This window comes from Tasmannia lanceolata, unplaced genomic scaffold (genome assembly GCF_043159265.1).
Source record: "Tasmannia lanceolata isolate RefF3 unplaced genomic scaffold, GAP_Taslan_0.1 ptg000037l, whole genome shotgun sequence".
Classification (NCBI taxonomy): domain Eukaryota; kingdom Viridiplantae; phylum Streptophyta; class Magnoliopsida; order Canellales; family Winteraceae; genus Tasmannia; species Tasmannia lanceolata.
The window spans coordinates 43956531-43978668 of record NW_027518714.1 but is presented as its reverse complement, the minus strand read 5'-3'; positions in this window follow the sequence as shown (position 1 = coordinate 43978668).

Here is a 22138-nt window from a genome sequence, read left to right as displayed (position 1 = left end):
TTCAGTGGGTTGTCGGAGGCTATTTGATATTGTTTGGTTCGAGTATGGCGGGGTCTTGCCGCAACCAGTCGTATCAAAGCATCCGGGTTTTGCACACAAGGTGTTTGTAAAATTGTTTGTGAGAGGCAAAGTTTGAGAAGATGGCAAGTCCTCGGTTTGAGGTGGAGAAGTTTTATGGGAAAAGGAATTTTGAGTTGTGGAAGATGAAAATTCATAACTTTTTTATTCAAAATGGGCAACACAAGGCATTGCTTGGAAAAGATAAGAAATCGGCATCTATGTCTAGTGATGATTGGGAAGAATTAGACTTGAAGGCTAGGTCTACTATTCACTTGTGATTAGCAAATGAAGTTTTATTCAACATAGCGGGAGAAAAGACGGCCGCCGATTTATGGGCTAAGTTGGAAAGTTTGTATCAAAGAAAGTCTCTCACCAATCGGATTTTCTTGAAGAGGAAGCTATATTCTTTGAGAATGAAGGAAGGCACAAACATATCTGAGCATTTGAATACGTTCAACAACATCATTTGCCAACTTGAAAGTATTGGTGTGAAGATGGATGATGAAGATAAGGCGGTTACATTGTTGTGTACATTGCCGGATAATTATTAAAATTTGGTCACAACTTTGAGTTGTTCCAAGGATGATTCTCTTAGCTTGGATGATGTGTGTAGTGCATTGCTTGCCGATGAACTCCAAAAAAATGTATCATTGGAGAGTTCAGATCAAGTAGAAAATGAGCTCTTGTGATAAGAGGGAGATCAAGTGACCGTAGTAGCCCATCAAAAGGGACTTCAAGAAGCTAGTCCAAGTATCGATCACAATCAAGGGGTCGGTATAACAAAGATGCTTGTTGGAATTGTGGAAAGAAAGGTCACCAAAAGAAAGATTGCCAGTACAAGAAAGGTTTCCAAGAGGGTAAAGAGGCGAAAAATGTTGAAGTCAAGAATGAAGGCAATCAAGTTGAAGAGTCTACATCCGGGTTCATTGAAGATAAAGTGTTCAGGCTAATAGCAATCCCATTTTTTACCAAAATTGGATCCTTGATAGTGGTGCCACTCGCCACATGTGTCCTCATAGTTCATGGTTTGCTACATATGAGCCATGTGATGGTGGTTTGGTTTTGATGGGGAATAACTCTACAAGCAAGACGGTAGGAGTTGGTACGGTGCGATTAAGGATGTTTGATGGGATGGTGAGAACACTTGAGAATGTGAGACACATACCGGAATTAAAGAAAAGTTTGATTTCACTTTCGGATTTAGATTCAAGTGGCTACAAATTTACTGGGCAAGATGGAGTCCTTAAAATTTCTAAGGGTGCTTTGGTTGTTATGAAAGGCATCCGGGTTGTAAACTTGTATAAGTTGCTTGGAAGAACGGTGGTCGATGATGAACACATGGTGGCAGAAAATGATGAATTTCCGGTTCGTTTATGGCATAGACGGTTGGGCCACATGAGTGAAAGGGGCATGAAAATTTTGATAAAAAAGGGTCTTATCCCTAAGATTAGCATTGGTGAAAAGGAATTTTGTGAGCATTGTGTCTATGGGAAACAACATATATGGGTTTTCAAGGCATCAAGTCGTACAAGTAAAGGTATTCTTGATTACATACATTCCGATGTATGTGGTCCCTTGGAGGCGTCTTATGGTAGTGCCAAGTATTTTGTTACTTTCATTGACGGTTTCTCAAGGAAAGTATGGGTGATAATGCTCAAGTCCAAAGGTGATGTGTTTGTGGCTTTCAAGAACTTCAAGGCCGAGGTGGAGAAGACAACGGGCAAATTTATCAAGGTATTAAGGACGGATAATGGAGTGGAATATGCCTCCAATGAGTTTGTTAAATTTTGCAAGGATGAAGGAATTGTTCGGCATTACACAACAGTATATACTCCTCAACAAAATGGTGTAGCGGAACGCATGAATAGAACGTTGATGGAGAGGGCTCGGGCTATGTTGAACAATGCTAGCTTAGAGCAAGGATTGTGGGCTGAAGCCGTATCAACGGCATGCTATCTTGTGAATAGATCTCCTTCAATGGCATTGGATGAGAAGACACCGAATGAGGTATGGTTCGGAACTCCTTGTGATTATTCCAATATGAAAGTATTTGGTTGTGATGCATATGCTTTAATTCCAAGTTGTCATAGAACTAAACTAGATTCAAAATCAAAGAAATACTTTTTTGTGGGATGTGGGAAGAATGTAAAAGGGTATCAGTTGTGGGATCCAAAATCCTGCAAGATCATCATAAGTCGTGATGTGGACTTTGATGAATCCTTAGTGTTGATGAGGGGATTGGAAAAGAGGCTTGAGAAAAGAAAGTCGATTGTCGAAGATACCCGTGAATTTCAAATTCAACCTTCAAGTTCTTCTTTAAATGAGGGTGTTCCCAATGAAGATGGTCCCATGGATTTTAGTGATCAATGTATAGAACCGGAAAATTAAGATGAAGAACCGGTTGATGATGAAGAGGAAGTAGTGGAATCTACTCAAAGAAGGTCTTCAAGAGAAATTCGTTTACCGGAACGGTTCGAAGATTTTGTTGACCCTAGTACTCTTAGAGCTTTGATAGCCTTGGATGAACAACCAAGCTCATTTCAAGGTACCATTAATAGAAATGATGCTCAAAGTTGGAAAGAGGCTATGGAAGAAGAAATGGTAGCACTTCAAAAGAACAAAACATGGGATTTGGTAGAGTTGCCAAAGGGTAGAAAAGCAATTGGTTGTAAGTGGGTGTACAAGCGTAAGAAAGGAGTAGATGGCAATGTGGAAAGGTATAGGGCAAGGCTTGTTGCCCAAGGCTTTGCACAAAGGGAAGGCATTGATTTCTTTCAAATATTTGCTCCGGTAGTAAAGTTTGTCACTATTCGATTAGTGCTTGGGCTTGTTGCAATGTATGACTTAGAGCTTGAGCGAATGGATGTGAAGACAGCGTTCTTACATGGTAATCTTCAAGAAGAGGTGTACATGTGGCAACCAGAAAGTTTTGTTGAAAAAGGCAAGGTGGAGCTTGTGTGCAAGTTAACAAAATCCTTATATGGACTAAAACAAGCTTCAAGACAATGGTACAAGACATTTGATTCTTTGATGTTGGGTCTTGGTTAACAAAGAAGTGACTATGATCATTCGATGTATATGAAATTCTTTGATGATGGTACATTTCTTATCTTAGTTTTGTAAGTAGACGATATGCTCTTGGTGTCCAAGGACAAGACTAAGATTGAAGAGCTCAAGGGGTGTTTGAGCAAGAAGTTTGAAATGAAGGACCTTGGTACGGCCAAGCAAATACTTGGTATTGAGATTCAAAGAGATATGAGGCATGGAACCTTATCACTTTCACAAAGGGGATTTGTGGAGAAAGTGCTTGACAAGTTTGGCATGAGCAAGGCAAAGGCGGTTAAAACCCCATTGGCATCACATTTCAAGTTATCTTCCGATGATAGTCCAAAGACAAAAGAAGAAAAGGAGCTCATGGAGAGGTTTCCATATGCAAGTATTGTTGGGAGTATGATGTTTCTAATGGTATGTACTAGACCGGATATTGCTCATTCGGTTGGAGTGTTAAGTAGGTTCATGGCTAATCCCAGAAAGATGCATTTGCAAGCGACAAAGTGGGTGCTTCGGTATTCGAGAGGCACAAGTGATTATTCCATTACTTTTACAAAGTTTGACATCAATTCAAGGGTTTGTTGATGCAAGTTATGCCGATGACCGTGATAGAGCGAGATCTACTTCGGGTTATGTTTTCCGATTTGCTAATGGACCGATAAGTTGGATGTATAAACTTTAAACAACGGTGGCATTATCAACTACTGAGGCCGAGTACATGGCGACAACGGAAGCTTGCAAGGAAGCGGTTTGGCTTCAAGGTTTGATGGGTGAGATTGGAATTAAGTCAAAACCCATGGATTTGTTTTGTGATAACATGAGTACCATTTATTTGGCTAAGAATTCGGTTAATCACAGAAAGACCAAACACATATCCGTCCAATATCACTACATTTTGGAAGTCATTGAAGACGGAAGAATCAGATTGTTGAAAGTGGGAACCAAAGAGAATGTGGCGGAGATGCTTACTAAGGTGGTTCAAGGAGAGAAGTTGGAGTGGAGCTTGACTTCTCTCGGTATTATGCCAAGGTGAATTTGGTGATGTTGGCAATGGCAAGTGGTGATTTTCTATCGAGGTGGAGATTGTTGTATTAGTGATATAAAATCATTTGGGAATTACTTCTTGAAGTGAGGGCATTCTTGGAATGTGGTTTATAAGCCCACTAAAGAGGGGTTTATCTTTGGTCGTGCATTATTCTAAAGAAGTGGATTATGGGCTTTTCTCTACAAGAAAAGGGCTTTCTCTCTCCAAGGGTTCCTTCTTCTCCTACTCTTGCAAGAACTTGATCCAAGGTTGTTGGGTTCCTTTTATAGTGTTTTTGGGGTTTTGAAAACATTGTGAAAGAGGGAGTTGGTTGTTTGCTTGGGTTTCAAGAAGAGGGTGTTGGTGGGGTTTTCACCATTGTTGGAGAGGTAAGGGTTTTGACCCTTGTTTGTAATTTATCACCATTGATAGTGAAGTTTACTTACCGGATTGCCAGTGGAGTAGGCCAAAGTGCCAAACCACGTAAATCTCTTGAAATCCCATTAGGCAACCTAAGAGGGCGTGACTTGGGTGTCTTTATAAAAACTTTCCCTTTTGAAAACTCTTACTAAAATCATCCTAGTTTTATCCCTTAGTTTTATCCCTTGTTAATTAAGTTGAAATAGTTAAGCTTAATAAAATATCTCAAATTTATATAAGCTTAAAAACCCTTGTTAAACAACACACTTAATTAGAAGATTAGTGGCCTAATTAGCAATGTAAAGGTATTTAAGTAAAATGCCAATGCTAACTCACTCAAATCTAAATATGTAATGCAAAGCACAAATAAGAGAGTAAGAGAGCGAGTGAGAGATAGAGAATGCACTAGAGGGAGGAGAGAATGCTAAAAGTTCCAAGGCTGCTAACTTGATTTGGAAACTTGTCATGACCATCGTGGCAGGAGGATAAAAATAAGTGTGACTGCTTATTTGATCAGAAAAAAAGGAGGGTATTCTATTATAAATATAGGGGATTCGGTCACAAGGGGGACACTTAGAAATTCTTGTTTTGTTTTGTTTTGTTCTTTCCCATCACTTTCTCTCTCTTTCTTTGCTCTCTACCTCCCTACTCTCAAGTTCATACTACGCCCTCAAGTCAAGGACCACCACTCCGAGCATCACTCCGGGGCATGATCAAGGCGTGAAGGCAGAAGAATCGGATTGCTTAAGGGAGACCGAGACTAAGTTCCTTTTATCTTATTTGTTTATTTCAAGTTTAAAAGTGATGTACTTTTGATTATATTGAGGAGTGGAGGTATTTTCATCTTTTTACTTTTATGGCCATGGGTTTTCCTATATCCATGAGTAGCTAAACTCCCTCACTTGGGGTTTAGATCAACCCATGGGAAAGAGGAAGGATATTGATTAAAAAATATTTTTACGCAAATATAACGTATGTTGTACATACATACACATATATATGTTATATATTTGCTCGGTCCCAATCAATCATGCCATCGGCTTTCCCATTTCGTATGATTGATTGTTGATGGGAAAATTATATACCATATATCTATATATATATATATATATATATATATATATATATATATATATATATATATGAGGAAGATGATTGTGAGCTTGAAGCTCATATAGCTTATATGAGCTTGAGGGCCCAAACACATGTGGGCTCACATTGTTAGGATGATCTAAACCATTCATTTGAAATGCCCTTACATAGATAGCGTGTGTACAAAAAATCGGCCCCATAGGATCATCATAACCCATCCAAAAGTGGAGGGCAAAATGGACAGACACCGTTTGCCACAAATCTGCCCATTTTTTGCCCTCCACTTTTGGAGCGGTTAGAATGATCCAATGGAGCCAATTTTTGGTACCCACCCTATCTATGATGGGGCCTTGCAAATGAAGGGTTTGGATCACCACAAACAATGTGGGACCCATGTGTTTGGGCCCTCAAGCTCATATAAGCTATATGAGCTTCAAGCTCACAATCATTTTCCTCTCTCTCTCTCTCTCTCTCTCTCTCTCTCTCTCTCTATATATATATATATATATATATATATATATATATGAGGAAAGTGTCTCTAGTCTCTCCCCTAGATAAGCTTATCTACTCCTCCCTTTAAAAAAACACAGTGGGCCCACGCTGTTTGGATGATCCAAAGCATTCATTTGATAGGTCCTAACATAGATAGGGTGTGCCCAAAAAATCAGCACCAAAGGGTCATCCTAGAATTTCGTTTTGTGGTGCCTTGTGGTACCCAGAATGGACACATATAAACGTCCACGTTTATATGCGTCCATTTTGGACACGGTGTGCCCAACAAAATGAAGTTCTAGGATGACCCTTTGGTGCTGATTTTTTGGGCACACCCTATCTATGTTAGGACCTATCAAATGAATGCTTTGGATCATCCAAACAGCATGGGCCCACTGTGTTTTTTTAAAGGGAGGAGTAGATAAGCTTATCTAGGGGAGAGACTAGAGACACTTTCCTCTCTCTCTCTCTCTCTCTCTCTCTATATATATATATATATAAGATACAACTTGATTGTATAATTAATGAACTCTCATGGGGAATGACATCCTTCGATCTTATCCTCCATCGACCATGTTTATTGGTTATGTAACAAGCCAAAGCAATATTTTCAATTTAATCAACAATCTAACCCACAACCCATGGTGGATTCTTGACCCCAAGTAATTTTTCAATCCTGAGATTTTGCTAGGCAACATTGTATCATAGCTAGTATTCTAATCGGTACAAGAATACGATTGACAACTAGATTTTTCTTCCTTGAGTTCGACCCGTAACTACACGCGACCTGTGCACTTCCGGATATGTAGTTTCTTAATGTGAGGACTCCTAGTTTCCAATTTTCTTTCTTAGCTTTCTTTCTTTCACTTTCCAAATTGGATTAACTTCTTAATTAAGATTACTTATAAAGCAAGTCTTCCTAGAATATTCTAATCTTGCCTCTTTTGAAAAATCACTTATGTAAGCAACCTTTTCCATTTATAACTCTTTCTTTTCTTTTCTTCTTCTCTTTTTTTTGTAAACAAATATGATGTCACCATCATTACGTCATCAAGGTTGGGCACCCACCCATGTGGGACCAGCCATGTGGGGCGCCTCACCAAGGTGGCCGACCCATCCACATGGGCCCCCACCTCATGGGATTTAAGCCAATGGGCTTTTTACATGGGTTTTGGGTTTTTTTTAGTAAAAATTCAATAAAAGTCTTTTAAATTCACAATTTTATGGATGGACCTAACCCATGTGACCTTTATGGTGCACCCATAACATATGGTTGAGCCATCTCTCTTAGGAAAAATAAATTTTTTGACCAAAACACCCTCATTTGACCAACACGCACCCGAAAAGTGGCCAAAATGCATTCATATCGAATGGCCCTTAAAGGGGGAAGTTAAAAACGGAAAGTCTTTGTGGTCAAACTTCAAAAATAGAAACTTTTTAAGATGGCTCCTTTTGGTGGGTGATATTAAACAGGATCACATGGAATCCCCTGAAAATACCCAAAATGCCCTGTTTTACAAAATTTCCAATTCAAGTGAAACCTCTGAGTTTCTAAATTTAGTAACTCTTTTTCAAAGTTCATGAAAATTTCTTAGACACAACCTGGGGGTCAAATGGGACACACTGAAAATGACCAAAATACCCCTGTAGTGCAAAAATCGGCAAAAATGAGGGAAACCCTAAAAAATCTCAAAAATAGCAACTTTTCCCACTTGATTGGAAACTTGCTTTTACATCTTTCGGAGGCCAAAGGAACTCCCTAGAGCCTTTTAGGATTGCGAATCAACTTTAAAAATTCTAAAATGAGGCAAAAATACCCTAAAATGCAAAAATACCTAGTCTAATGCAGAAAACCATCGCAAGGCTTGATGTAACTATCGAATCTTTTGCTTTTTAAAGCGTAGCAAAATGGGGGTGGCTACAGCTATTTTTGAAGATTTTCCTTGAAAACTTTCTATTTTTAACATTCTCCTTTGAGGGCGATCCAATTTTAGGGCATTTTGGTCGCTTTTGGGTGCGTATTGGTCAAATAGGGGCATTTTTGTCCGAAAAAATATTTTTTCTAAAGAGAGTGGTTCGACCACGGGTTGGGGGTTCACCATAAAAGTCATATGGGTTGGGCTCATTCATGAAAATTTTGAATTTTATTGATTTTTGTTGAATTTTGATTAAAAAGCCCAAAATTCCTAAAGAAAAGCCCATTGGTTTGAGGCCCACATGGGGGAGGCCCATGTGGATCCACACATGTGTGACCCCACATGGTTGGGTGGCCCACATGGGTTGGGCGTCCGACGATGCCTGTGCCAGAGGGCTGAGACAGCACTAACGACAGAGACAACACGTTCGACGAGGATTATGTCGCACAGGCTGAGGAACTAGAGGTTGATGAGCCTACCTCGCCTGACAGAGGGCGGGGTAAGAGACCGATGAGAGAGAGCACCCCTCTGGTGTAGAGAGTGGGGATCAGGGTAGGCCCAGGAGGCATGTTTGCACCTCATCTTTCTGAGCTAAAGGCTGGCTCTTCTGACAGGGCAGCCACAGCTACTAGAGTGGAGCTAGGCTTAGTTCGAGATAGGCTTGACATTGGGATGGGGTCTAGCTCACTAGATCGCTTACTGGGAAGCATTCCTTCTTCCTGGCTTCGAGGGTCATGGGAGTCTTAAGTTTCTCAGCCTAGGACAGACGCTGTGTCCACCCCACGGGTTGTCTAGGATCTCCAGAGCAGGGTCCGAGAGATCCTCCACCGCCCGAGCAGTGATTTATATTATTTTTTCCTTTTTGGATTCCCCTAGTTGGGGATGATATGTACTCTCTCTTCTTTTTTTTTTGTATTTATATGGATCAATTTTGACCTGTTTGCTTTTGTGTTGTTGTTTTGAAAATAAAGAGTATTTTTGTATAAATCATCTGTTCTAGATGGGTATTTATACAAAAATGCCCCTAGTTTAATTCTTTGAACAACTTGGATTTTTGAACATTTGCATTATTAGCAATGGGGTACTTTGATTTCGAACATTTTGCATACTTCTATGATTAATAATACAAAATGCCACTAGTATATTCATTCCCATAAACAAGAGAAAGCTAAATAAAAGGAAAAAATGTCCAGCCATATTCCCCCTTCCCAAAAAATTTGATCCCCCTTGTGTGGTGTTTTATTGATCTCCCATATTTGTTCTTCAAAGCACAATTGGATTTCTTCATCTCTTCTTCAACATACATCAAATCGGACTATATTGGGCGATCTTCGGGGTTTTCTATTGCGTTTATAAAGGTGTGACAAAGCGTATATCTCGGATATACATACCCTAGAGATAAGGAGAGCGATCAACGGTTAGTATTCATCATCTTTGTAATATAGAATCTAGGAAAGCATGTTAGGTTCGAATTTTGGGTTTTCTTTCATATATGATGCATATGGATCTTTTTTTATTGAAATTTTGATATGATAAAGTATGAACCATATTATTCTTAAATCTAGATTTTTGCTGGAAAATTAATCTTCTATAGTTAAACATCAATTTTCTTTCAAATCTCTTTCGATGTGGATTTAAACCATGGTTTAAATTTTCGGTTTCGGTAACCGTTTTGGACCCCACTGAATATCGAAATTTCGGCGAAATCCGAAATTTCGTAATTTGGTTTGAAATTTCGGACCAAATTTTGAAATTTCGGACGAAATTTTGTAACACTTTTTTGTTTAATAAATAATGGCATATAATCGAAATTTCGGACCGATCCGAAATTTGGTAAATAGCGAAAAATGAAATTTCGGTAAATTTCGGTTTCGGTCCTCGCCGAAATCCAAAATTTTGGATTTTGGTCGAAATTTAAAACCATGGTTTAAACTTGATTTTCAAAGCAAGTAGTTTGAATCATGGGGTTTTTCTAAATCTGATTTTTTTTAGATTTAAATACATTAAAAAACTTCTAAAAACCCAAATTTCCAGTCAGGTTTGATTCGTTTTGACATCGATTTCGTTCTTCAAACGGTAACCTAGAAAATGGGTATTTTTCGAAGAATAAATTCCAATATATAGCAAAACAAGTCAAAATTGGATGAAATTTGGTTTCCAGTCGTTTTTTCATATTTTTCGATTAATTTAACCCTACTTTTAATTATTTTAAAATTGATTAAATCTTAATAAATATCAAACGGATTCAAAAAGTCACGAAGTATCGTTTCCTAAATGGTTTTATATTCGAAGTATCGTTTTACGTGAGATGAAAGTTTTTCATATTAAACGTAATATTTTTCAAAAAATTTCTCTTCAAACCAATAACATGTGTTATGGGAATGATGTAGAAAATATCTCATTAATTTTGAAGAGGTTTTGATATGTATTTCAATTTTTTTTATGATATAACGACTTTGGAATTTAATGGAAACCGTTGATTTTTTAATAAAAATTGAGTTTTGGGAGATATACTAATTTTTGAGTGATAAAATTTGGAGATAAAATAATATGGTTCATATTTGATCTACTATGATATTTTCATGATTTTAAGATTACAGTAGATGTGCTTTATGATCTTTTCTTTCGAAATAGTAAGTTATTAATAGGTTTGGAATACATAGAAAATCGTAATAAAAATTGATGAAATTCTCACAGTAGGTTTTTTTTACCATTATTATGTTACTGTAAAATTTTTAACTGATTTGGAATACGTTCGCTATGTGTTGCTTTGTAAAGTCACCCTAGTCTAATTTTGATAAAATCATTTAAAATTGAATTTAATTCTAAAAATCATGCAAAATTCTAGAAGATCGTAATTTTCCAAGAACACATCTAATCCTTGAGTTTCTGGGACAGAAACCTTAAAAATCTATATGTTTCTTTGTAAAATCACCAATCTGACCTAGTTTTGCTAAAATCATTAAAAATTCAATTTAATTCCAAAGATCATGAAAAGTACCAGAATGTCCTAATTTTCCAGAAAAAATCTAATCCTTAAGCAGCTTATACAGAAACCTTAAAAATCTACAACCTCCTTTGTAAACTTGCTATTCTAGGTTAGTCTAGATAAGAGGGTTGAATTCATAATCGTTTCCTCATTGCGGTCGACCCATGATATTTTAGTATCTAAATTATAATATGTTGTTGGCTCCGAGGTCGTTGTCCACGGAAATCCTGAGAAAATGCCAGGCAACAATATATTGTAATTTGTGTGCCGAATTGTGCAAGGGTGGAAAGCACAATTCCCTTCCATTAATTCGACCCAAGCGTAGAACTTGTTGGCCCTTAGAGCCTTAGATTTTTCCTAAATTTTAGGTGTTAGGAAGCCTTAAAAGACAGATAAATCATTAACCTAATAATTTGGGTTTGGTAAACCCATGATCAAGTCCATCTCGGAACCATTGGATTATGGTCCCATTTCGTAGGAACCCTTAGAGCTGCTTTAGGAACACTTATGCACGTTGTGTCTAGATTTTAAGGTGTCCTAGAGTTAGGAGTCCAGCCTCATCACGGCCGGTTGCTACTATTAGCAATTGACCTTTAAACTAGTTTCACTAGTTAACTTCTTTTCCCCTATAGGACAAGCCTAGTTAACCTAGGATGTAGAACCCACCTGCATTAGTTTATGGGGTGTCTTGCACTTAGATAGGATCATATAACATCTTAGATGAAGTCCTACGATAATAAAAGGTAATCAACTTGAATTAAATAATCTTTCTAAAACTGTTGAAACGGTCTGTCCAGTCTAGATCAGTGTCCTAGATGAGTTAGGCATGTAGCTTAGTTTAGGCCACTGAACTACGTCAACTCTGATCCCAGTTAGGCTTGGCTACGTAGGCAACTTGGATGTTTGGATGGCATTCCAAGAAAGAGTCGACCCTACACACACTCCAGTAGGATTTTAGGGTTCTTTTATTTATTTTTTGATCATTTTTCAAACCCTAAATTAAATTGATTAAAACACTTAGGATTTTCCCAAAATTAGATTTTAGGAGAACTCTCATATAGATTGAACCAAACTAAATCAAGAGAATCAAAAGATGCACCTAGGAACCACATTGAAATTAAATCAATAGAGTTTAAATGAGCCTTTAAAATAAATTTAAATGAGTTAATCTTTGGAATTGAAGACCGGATTATCGGGCAAGAATGGTGCATATGGTGGCAATCCACAATACCTTCCATTCTCGTAATCAGGTAACGAATCTAGACTTCTGGAATCATAGCTCATTGCAGTGTCACTTATGGGTCCTAGGTCCCTTACCTAGGAGGCGACTCTGGTTATTTTCTTTTGCGTGAAATTCGAATTTCTTTTGTGATCCCAAGTTCACGGAAAGATGATTTATATTGTAAGCCCAAGGGTTCCCATGGGTTCAATCATTCACCTTACCTTCTTGTTTTGATGCTAGCAAACACAAATTGATTAGCATTGTCAGACTAATGTGTTGCTTTAAGATGTTGTTCTCTACACAGAAATTTGATATGTTATATCGCCATTACACAACTCAACACAACACATGGCTTGTGGATCCACACTCACATTGATCAAAAGCTTGCACCTACAATTGAGACATCCTCATTTGAAGATGTTCAAGTCATGAAGCTCATCATGAAGATCCTACAAGTTCCCAACAAGTGTCAAGAAGAAGCTTGGAGATAAACATGCCTCGATGACTCCTCATGCACCTCTCAACATGATTTGAAGATTGAAGGAAGTCACAAGAGCCAAGACAAAATTCAAGATGTTCACTCTCAAGATGAAGAAGTCCGAGGAAGTGCAAAGGAGCCAAAACATTGCAAGAAGACCTAATGGTATACACTATTAGAATGTATTTGGAGTCCTCTTGATTTTATGTTTAAATGCACTCTCAAAAGGTTTTTAAAATGGTTTTCATACTTAACATTTTACATCTTTGAAAACCATCAACACACACCTAGAAATGTGTTTGAAAACCTTGGACATAAGCCCAAAGACCATAGCCCAAAAGCCCCTGGTTTTTAAAGTTAAAAATGGGCTTTTACTCAGGGCCGGTCGACCGGGCTATGCCGGACGACCGCGGGATGCTAACTGGAATTCTAGGGCATCTCAAAATTTATAGGGCCGGTCGACCGGGGTAAGCCGGGCGACCGCGGATACGTTTCTATTTTAGACAGAAACAATCTAGTATGGTGTGGGCGGTCGACCTCCATGGGTCCGGTCAACCGCGATAGTGTTTTTGAGCCGAATTTTTATTCAAACAGATTGCCCTCGCCAGGCGACCACCGTGCCTCTGTCGACCGACGTGACATGAAAATAGATCCGTTGGGCTTTCGCAAGTTGACTTTTTCAACCCTGTAATTTATAATTTTACCCCCAAACAGTTATTTCCTTGTGGGCTATGTATACACTATCTAAACCTTTCTAAATAACCTGTTGGAAAGATCAAATCCTATCTTCTTGAACCTAAACTTTTATATGAAAGGTTAAACCTCTTTGAACTTGTATTTTACATTATATCAAGAGGATTTCCATGGGCCTTACATTTGTATCTATTCCTTGGAGTGTTTGTGAGCTTTGATTGTTTGTATTTGCCTTTAAGAGGCTTGAGAGCTTTCATTTCTTTCTTTCTTCCAATTTTTGTAAAGAGGATTTCTACGCTTTAGCCCTATAGAAGAAGAAGCTTGTTTGAGAAGAGGGTTTCACGCTTCGGCCCTTGAGAAAGGAGAAGCTTGTGAGAGGGATTTTACGCTTTGGCCCTTGAGAAAAGAAAAGCTTGGTTGTAAAGGGTTCTACGCTTCGGCCCACGAAAGGAGAAGCTTGATCATTGTAATTGGCTCATTGATCCGGCCATTTAAAGGAGGATCGAGATAGTGGAACTCGCGCGTGGACGTGAAGAGTGGAGTAGGTCTTGTGATAGACCGAACCACTATAAATCTTGTGTACATTGTCTCCTTCTCTCTTCTCTCATTTGTGCAAGATTATGGTAATATCTTTCACTTGTTCATTCAATAATCAACAAGGGCTAGTTGCACTTTAAATTTCTAGGGCTTAAACAAATTACAGATTGTAGAGATTTTAATTTAGACCCAATTCACCCCCCTCTTGGTTTGCCTATTGGGATTTCATATATCAATAATTAAAAGCAAACGCCAGTCGCATGGGTACGAGAGACCAAGAGAGGGAGGTGGGTCGCGCCCCTCTCGCAGGATCGGGTCCTACAGACTCGCAACTATGCTGGGGACTACCTAACTTCATTAAAATTTCAAATGATAACTCATTTGAATTTAGTTTAATTGGATCATAAAAACTCTATCTTATATCTTTCTATTGCTCTTTGATAGATTAGTTTGTATGTTTTGCTTTATTTTCTTATCACATTACACTATAGACTAAATCTAACAAAACCTGAATGCATTATAGATTGTGAAAACTTATTGCACATACATTTACATCACTTACATCCAAACCCTTGCATCTCACATACACACACGTCCTATTTTAAAACCTGAAGTGTTATCTAGCATGGTTGACTGGGAGGTCATGACCCGGTGCCTCTGTGTTAGAGAAGCATTCCACCCTTAGCGTAGTAGCTTTATGGTGCGTAAACGGATCTGTTAGTTCACGTACTGCTACTCTGGACACTGGTAGAGTATATTGAACACGGATTCGCGCTAAGAGAACTCTTGGCCTAACCCTTATATTACCCCACACTTGCATATAGTACGAACACGCGTGCATCACGTGTGTGAGCTTAGATTAGGATATCCTCCCCATTTGTGTCTAGATTAGGCCGTGGTCCATCTTTCAATGGCTACGATCGGTTTTTAGGTACACAAACAAAGTCATGAGTCGAGATCCTTTCTCCACTCCGATAGATTAGGACTAGTATTTGATGCCTTCAAGTAAGACCATATAAAATGTAAGCAGATTGAAAGCTTTCCCTTTGAAATTAGGATATAAATCTCATCTTTTTCAAGATCTCATAGGTTAATCTCTTCTTGATCTATCCCTCAAAATCGATCATGCACGATCTCGCCAAATCATTCGATCATAAATATTGATCTTTCTTCTGAATGGTCTAGCCATACATGTATCATTCTTCATTTCTTCTTGATCCCATCATTTTTAAATCTAATAAATTACCTCTCATTCAATTCCATAATTCTTAGATTCTACAAATTCCTTCTCTCATTTAGTCATGTTATTCCCTATCATTGTATTCCGCCGTTCTTAGTCTTAGGCAATCCCAATTTGTCTAATCTATATCATTAACCTAGGATACAAAAACTCATTCCTTAGGATATCTAGTCTCCCTTGTATATTATCACCTTCATTGTCATTCATCCAATCTTCATCTTTGAGTCTTCTAGATCCCAGTTTATATGTGATGTTATAGGTCATGCGTCCTATAGATTAGGGTATACATAGGACGTTCCATTCATCTAGGATAGAGTTTCCACACTTGGTCATCTAGCCTAGGTCATCTCCTTATATGTTCATTGCATCCCTAGCTTTAAGGTCAATCTCTTCTGACTCAAGGGGCACCCTTTTTCAAAATCATCTGCTAAGCCCTTCAGAGTTCATTCTGATGGTCCTTAAAACTAGGGGCATTCCTCTGCACAGTCGTGTCATCGTTAATATATCTTATTCATTTTTGTGGATCCATCCTCTTATCTCCCATTCCTTGCTTAGTTTGTGGTCATGTTCAATCATAACAAGCTTATATCTTATGTTCCTTGTTTCAATTTCAGGAGCTGTCATAGGCATGCCTATTATTTCTCGGGTTCGGATTTCTTCCTTATTGGAAAGGAGACCTGTCTCTCCACAACCTTCTGTTATTGATCCAGCTTCTGCACCATCTCATCTGTCTGCTCCCATGGCGAAAATATCTGAAAATACCTAGTCCAATACCATTGCCGATGCCTTGGCCTTGGTTCTCAAGCAATTGCGAGAGCTTAAGGAAGAGAATCAGTACATCAAGACTCAACTGAATAAGAAATTTGGTCCAACCACTGTTATTTTTAAAGACAAAGGTCCTAGCCTCCTGGATACATTGGAGCCATCTCAAAGTTCCATGATTATGGGTTCTGAAGAGCTGATTACGAATCTCACTAGACAAGTGGCCGCCCTGGCGCATGAGGTTCATCAAATGAAACAGCAAATGCAGACGAATTATTCCCAACCTCAAGACTCCGACTACCAGAATGGTAGAGCACAAGGTTTTGTTATACGGAGCTCGGCTGATCAAAGTTCAAAAGAACCTCTCAGACCTCTAATTCATGAACATGATCGGGAAGAATCACTCAAAAAACCAAGAAGGGAATTCATCAACCTCCCAATCCCACGATCCGATGATCTGAAATGGTGGAGTATAAGAGAGGGACAAGAAATTTCAGATATGAAAAATCAGAGATTTGAATTCTCCAAACCATATTTGATAATCGAGCTCAGTATTAGCAGTGACAGTGACAGTGATTCAGATGCTGTAGGAAAATTGGATGTAGTACTACCAGATGGATTCCTCGATCCCTTGCCGCCAGAAGAACCCCATGGAATATTATCAGAATCGTCAATGCGCTGTGAATGCTATAAGTCCGATCTCCACTGATCAAGAAATCAAAGAGGCCGCAGCACATGGGGCTTATAACAGGGGTAATTTTGCTTCAAAAGAAATCAAGAAACAAACCCAAGCTCAGATCGGCAAGGTTGACAAGGTATCAAGGACAAACCAGTTGCAGAACCCTATGGTATTCAAATACGATCAATCCGGGGATGCACCTCAGCAGAAGCCTGATAAGGAATTTATCCCTCTCCCGTTTCCACCATCTGTCATATTGCGACAAGAATTGGTTTCAGGCAATATCTATTTACCTCCCAATAAACCTCCTCCTAATCCACTCCCCAGGACATAGAGGGCGCAAGATCGCTGTGATTTTCACCGAGGACAAGGGCATAGCACTGATCATTGCATAACTTTGAGGCATGTAATCCAGAAATTGATTGATGAGCGTAAGGTAGAATTCCAACATGCACTGGATATTGTTGATAATCCCATGCAGAACCATGCTGTACCGCCTACTAGTCTCAATGCGTAGAAGGCCTTATGTTTGGAAAGCATAGGTCCAGTTGCAGTAAAGAAGAATAAAAAATTGAAAGCACTAGACACGAACCAGTCTTCATCGAGCCTCCAAAACCAAACAGTTGCAGCAGTTACAGTTTTAGTCCTTTACTATTTCTTATTAGGTCAAGTCATTATGGTTAGTTCAATTATTAAGTACAGTTCAAAGTTAATGACTAGTCCAGACAAGTTCTCTTTTGCTTTTCTTCTCTGTTTGAAAGTTGTGAATCCTGAGCATGTTCAAGATAGGTCATTTGATGTAATAGCTTTCTATTAAATAAAATTTTAGTCCAAAAAACTTATGTGTTTATTTCTCAAGGATGCTTTTGATCTTAATAACAATAAAAATAATACTCCCGCCACAAATAAGGAAAAAGATACAGACAAAACTCCCCTTGATTGGCAGCATATGTTCAAACAAGAGGAGGAGCGCCGGGCCCAGCCTCTCAAAGAGGAAATTGAAATGATAAATATTAGCACAGAAATTTTAATCCAGTAAATGCCAATTGGAAATGCATTACCCTCCCAAAGAGTGCGACGAATTAATAAACTCATTTAGAGGATAAGAGGATTGTCTAGAAGCGTTATAACCGATACCAGGGGCAAGACATAGATAGAAAGCTAAGAAGAATGAAGGAAGTAAGAAACATATGCTATACGAGGGGCATGGATTGAAAACAACTTTGATATCTCCAGTCAATGTCCTTGGTTCCCAAATTCATAATATGAAGCCAACAAATTCAAGATAAAAAGTTCAAGGGCAAGTATTGAAAAGCGATCGTCAAATATCAAGAGTTACCTATTCATAGATGAAGGATGCCAAAGAACTAGTTCGCCCGATCGAAGATGAAAGCACATAACCGAATCTTGAAAGAAGAAGATCAATCATCTCTTACCTGGAAATGCCGTCGAACTCTGTGAAAAAAGAAAAGAAAAAAAACAAAGAGAATTTATCAACCTAGATCCAAACCTGAACATCAGAAGGCCTCCATTGGCTGAACAAATCCCAGAATCATAACCCAATGTCAAAAAGAATATCCGTTTGCAAACCCTTTGAGCCTGAATAAAATTCCTTTAAAAATCCATCAAACTAGGGGCATCTGCCCTGAACTACGCGAGACCTGATCCCTACACTGGGGTACATAGGCAGCTCGGTCAAACCGAGTTCGGTCATGTCAAAAGAAAAAGTTTCATCGTTCCAAAAAAAAAGTCAATCAATCAGAGAAAAAGTTAAATCGTACAAAAAAAATAAAAATAGAGTCAATCAAGAAAGAAAAAAAAGAAAAGAAGAATCAATTGACCTTCAAACTAGGGGCATACGCCCTGAAGTACACACAACCTGATTCCTACACTGGGATACGTAGGCAACCTGTTTACGGGTTCGATCAAATTTCTGCAAAGCCTTAAGCTTTTTTCTTTGAAGAGACCCATCCTACCTATAAAGTCCTTCCGGTGTTCAGAATCAAGGATTTAGGTCCCAAAACACAAAAAAGAAGAAGAAAAAAAGAAAAAGAACAGAGTTTGAAGATCTGCTAGACTGAAAACCTGAAAGGGCAATGTAGGCAAAATTTAAGATCATTCCCAGCTAAGTTGAAAACCCGAAAGGGCGGGTAGGCAAAAGCTAAGGGGATAGCCTGCTGGATCGAAAATCCGAACGGGCAATTCAGGCAAAAGTTAAGGCCAACACGGTCCACCAAGTTAAAAACCTTGAAGATGTGACTTGGTCAAGGTAAGAGAATCATTATAAGAATGCTACAACCGGTATCAAGACTGGAGATCGAAAAGAAGTTCAAGCGAGTTCAAGTGTTATCCTAGAAACTGGGGGCATTGAAACCAAGTAATCCTAGGAATGGTAATCAAACCCTTGAGGCATTACTGTTTTAAGGAAGAAGTCCAGTGTTTATCAATTAAGAAACTACTCTTTGAAAGGTTAGACTTGCCAAATAAAATATTAACTAAGTCAGAAGCATCAATGTGTCTGTCAGTGTAGTCAGTCGATCTTTGTTATTGTAAGTTCACATTTTCAGAGTTCCTCAGTCCTTTGAATAGTGTCTTTTACCCCAATTTCCTTTTTAAGAAGAGTCAATCGCCGTCCTTGTGTCCAAATGATGCAACTATCTCGTTGAAAGAGGCCCGGCGTCGTCCGCTCCCTGCATTTGTACTGGAGCCATGTTAATCCTGAAAAAAAGATCTCAAGAATTTAGTCAGAGAGCTTCATTCCAAAGAAGATCAGCTCAGAAGCATTCAGAAGTAGAAACATTGGAAAGTGCAGTTTCCATAAGAAGACTATGACCTAAAAAGGCACCTAAGGCTTGGGAGAATTTCATATGTGATGTTGCTTAGACCAATTTCTCAGAAAGATGAAGCATTAAAAAAATTTCCAGTCAGTTGAATACTATCCTGGTCAAGAAATGCTTGTCTAAACACCTGTCAAAGGAAAAATCCCACTTCCCAATTTTCAGTATCCAAGAGACCCATTGTTTTAAATTACCAGTTCTGGGTATTTAGATCAAGGTTTCTGTTATCAAAATCCCCAGCAAAAAAAACCAAGTCTCTTTGCAAAAAAAAATCTTGTTAAAGCTTTCTGAAAGCGTTCCTAAACCATTCTCGTTAGTCATGCTTCATCGTTCATAATGTTTATTATCTCGTCATTTGGCAAAGTCTTAGTTTCCAATGTCTTCATCGGGCACGATCTTTATTGTCCCCAATTTCATCCTTCATTAATTTCAAGCATCTAAAATTCATCAAATTCAAATTCACTTCAAATTCAAGTTCATGAAAAATCTTCAAATTCCCTATTGTCGAAGTCATCAATTCATCTCAATTAAAGCCGTCTCTACCAATCAATCTTTCTCAATCGATCAATCTGACAATCTAAATCTCAATCCTATTCATAACCTCATTCTTCATTAAGCAGATCCGATTCAATTTCTCTGGTCATCTTGACCCCAGGCTCGGCCGCAACCGGGTCAATCCCTTAGCTTTCCGTCTCGTTCGCAGACAAGCTAATTCCTTCCGACCTCCCGTCTCGCTCGCAGACAGGTCAATCATCTTGACCCAGGCTCGCTCGCAGTCAGGTCAATCATTTAGCCATACACAGACTAATTCCTTCTGATCTTGCGTCTCTCTCGCAGATATGTAATTCCTCTCGACCCTCAGGCTCGCTCACAGCTAGGTCAATTATTTAGCCTCCATTCTCGCTTGCAGACAACTTAAATCTCTCTGAGCCCATTTGAAATCGGTGTCTCATTTTCCTCTAATTCGTTCAAAAACAGTTTCTCATTCCCTCAATGCCCGTTTAAAAATGAAGCCACATCATAAATGTCTTTCATCCTAAGTTGCGTGATTTTCGCTCTTAGATCGAATTCAGTTCTCCATTATTCTGAACTACCAGCTCATGGTGTTAAGAATAAATGATCTTGATTATATTCTAGGACTTCGTCTACATACAACGACGGGGCGGCGATAGATTGTGACGTTGGGCCGGCATGAGCTCCTCCTCTTTCGATTTTCGTTTGCTCGATGGTTCAGCTGAATTAGGGTTATGATTCTCTTTTCTTTTCTTCGGCATGATGGGGGTTTAGGAAAGGGAGAGAAAGAGAAAGGAAATGGGGTATGAGCATTCGGGTTTTGGGAAGAGGAGGGCGAGGTTTGGGTTTTGGGAAGAAGGGAGGGGGTGAGATTAGGGTTTGGAGAAGAGGGTGGTAGAGATTAGGGTTTGGGGAAGAGGGAGGTGGAGAATAGGGTTTTGGCATTTGGGTTTGGAGAAGAGGGTTTGGGCGTTAGGGTTTGCAGAAGAGAGGTGGAAAATAGGGTTTTGGCGTTTGGGTTTGGAGATGAGAGGAGGTGGAGAATAGGGTTTGGAGAAGAGAGGCGTTTTCAAATTTCGAAAGTAGGTTGTGAAATGGGTTTTTAAGCAAGGCATTAAAAGCTTCTGAATAGTGCCCTATCGATCGATAGTGCACTGTCCAGGTTTTAAAAAAAACTTGAAAGGCTACTGGATAGTGGCTTATCGACCAATAGTTCACTATCTAGATCTTTAAAAAACCAACAAGCTCCTGGACAGTGGCCCATCCATCGATAGTGCACTGTCCATGTTTTTTAAAAACTTGAAAGGCTATTGGATAGTGGCCTATCGACCGATAGTTCACTATCAAGATTTTTAAAAAACCAACAAGCTCCTGGACAATGGCCTAACCATCGATAGTGCACTGTCCAGGTCTTTAAAAAACTTGAAAGGCTACTGGATAGTAGCCTATCGACCGATAGTGCACTATCCGGATTTTTAAAAAACCCATAAGCTCCTGGATAGTGGCCTATCCATCGAAAGTGCACTGTCCAGGTTTTTAAAAAACTTGAAAGGCTACTGGATAGTGGCCTATCGACCGATAGTGCACACTGTCCAAGTTTTAAAAAACATGAAAGGCTACTGGACAGTGGCCTATCGATCGATAGTGCACTGTCCAGGTTTTTAAAAAACTGACAAGCTCTTGGATAGTGGACTATTGATCAATAGTGCACTGTCCAGTAGCCTCGACCCAAAACAAAGTAGGGCAAAACGGGGGTTGTCAATTCGAAATTTTGGGTTATCAAATTACCTTAAAGGATTCATCAATTTGGGGTTATCAGTTATCTTAAAGGGGGTTCTCATGAGGTTTTCAAGTGTGTGAATGGGGTTATTAATTCCTACAGTAAGATCATTAATTATCTAAATGGGTTAAGAATGTACTTTTCTAAATTTGGGGTTTCTACTTTGTAAAATGGGGTTATCAAATGAATTACTAGGAGTATCAAGAATGTGGATGGGGTTAAGAACCCATGCAGATACCTATATAAGCACATTATTAGAGATCTTTATTGGGTTATCAAGTGTTAAAATGGGGTTTCCAACCCTCCAGAAGGGGTTTTCAAATATATTCCTGGGGTTATCAAATACAAATTGT